We start from the raw sequence: 2,302 nt of genomic DNA on the forward strand, positions 1-2,302 counted from the left end.
CAATATTCTCAGCTCCTCTGTTTTCTGGAAGAATTTGTGAAGGATTGTTAATCCTTCTTTAAATATTCAATAGAATATTGATTTGAAATATTGTTTTCTCTCATAGACATTTATAGAGCTATAAATTTCCCTTTCAGCACTGTTTTCTCTGTATCCCATCCTATTTTTAATATTAAACTTTTTACTATGAGATAATTATGAATTCACATTCAGTTCTAAGAAATCATACAGAGAAATAACCAGATACCCTTTATCCAGTGTCCTCTGATGGTGCATGCGTGCATGCCAAATCGCTTCAGTCGTGTCTGACCCCTTGCTACCATATGGACTGTAGGACTGTAGCCCGCCAGGCTCTTCTATCCATGGGACTTCCCAGGCAAGAATTCTGGAGTGGGTTGCTATGCCCTCCTCCAGGGGATCTTCCCATCCCAGAGATCAAACCCCGTTACGTCTACGTGCATTGGCAGGCGGGTTCTTTACCAGCAATGCCACCTGGGAAGTCCGTCCCCTGATGGTAAAATCTTATAAAGCTATAGTACCATGTCACAACCAAAATATGGACATTGATACAGTCAAGATGCTGGATTTCTCCATCACCAAAGATCTCTCATATTGCCCTCATCCAGTCATACCTGCTTTTTTCCTGTTCTCCCTCAGTTCTTAAGCCCTGGTGACCACTAGTATGTTCTCCATTTTCATAATTTTTTCATTTCAAGTATGTTATATAAATGGAGTCATACCTTAAGAGTACTGGCTTTTTTTTTTTTAACTGGCTTTTTTTTTTTAACTGTTTAGTTCTCTGGAGATTCATCCGAGTTGTGTGTATCAATAGTTCAGTAGTTCACTCCTTTTTATTACTGAATAGTATTTCGTGGTATGGATGTACCATAGTTTAACTGTTCACCCGCTGAAGGACATTGGTTGTTTCTGGTTATTGCCTATTCCAATTAAGACTGCTGTTAAAAAAAAAAAGTAAAAACGAAAGCTGCTGTAAACATTCATATACAGGTCTTTGTGTGAACTTAAGTTTTTAGTCCTCTGGAATAAATGCCTAGGAGTGCAATTGCTGAATCATGTGGTAGTGGCGTGTTTAGTTTTTCAAAAACCTGCCAAACTCTTTTCCAGAATGGTTATGCTTTTTTACTTTCCCATCAGTCATGTAGTCAGTTTTTGCATATCCTCACCAGCATTTGATGTTGTCACTGTTTTTTATTTTAGCCATTTTGGTGAGTGTATAGTGATATCTCATTGTTGTTTTAATTTGTATCTCTTATGGTAATAATATTGAACATCTTTTCATGGGCTTATTTGCCATCTGTATATCCTCTTTGGTGAAATGTTTGCTCATGTTTTTTCTTCATTTTGTAATTGGATTATTTACTTTTCTACAGTTGAGTTAGAAATACTAATCCTTTGTCAGATGTGTGCTTTGCAAATATTTTCTCCCAGTCTGTAGCTTGACTTTTCATCCTCTAGTTAAAGTTTTTCACAGAGAAAAATTTTACATATTGACAAAATTCAACTTACCCATTTTTCCTTGTATGGTGATTTTAGTGTTAAGTCTATGAACACTATGTGACCCTAAGTCCTAAAGATTTTCTATTTTTTTCCTGAAAGTTTTATAGTTTCATGTTTTATATTTAAGTCCACGATCCATTTTGAGTTAATTTTTGTATTAATATAAGATAATGAGGTTTAGGTTGAGGTTCATATTTTTGCCTATCAGTGTTCAGTTGATCAAGCAGCATTTGATGAAAAGGCTCTCCTACCTCCATTGAATTGCTTTTGCACCTTTGTCAAAAATCATTTGGGCATATTTGTGTGGGTGTGTTTCTGAGTTCTCTATTTTGTTTATTGACCTATGTCTGTTGTGTTAGTTGCTCAGTCATGTCTGACTCTTTGCAACCCCATGGACTGTAGCCCACCAGGCTCCTCTGTCCATGGGATTTCCCAGCAAGAATACTGGAATGGGTTGCCATTTCCTCCTCCAGGGGATCTTCCTGACCCAGGGATCAAACCTGGGTCTCCTGCATTGCAGGCAGATTCTTTACCGATTGAGCCACCAAGGATTCCCTTAATCTATGTCTATCTCTCTGCAAATATCACACAATCTGGATTGCTGTAGCTATTCATTAAGCCATGAAGCCAGGTAGACTGATTCATTCCGCTGTATTCCTCTTTTCCAAAATTAATTTAGCTGTTACAGTTCCTTTTTCTTTCCATATAAATTCTAGAATAAACTTGGTTATATCTATAAAAAATATTGCTGGGATGTTGATGGGAATTGGATTAAATCTGTACC

This window comes from Odocoileus virginianus, unplaced genomic scaffold (genome assembly GCF_023699985.2).
Source record: "Odocoileus virginianus isolate 20LAN1187 ecotype Illinois unplaced genomic scaffold, Ovbor_1.2 Unplaced_Scaffold_4, whole genome shotgun sequence".
Lineage (NCBI taxonomy): Eukaryota > Metazoa > Chordata > Mammalia > Artiodactyla > Cervidae > Odocoileus > Odocoileus virginianus.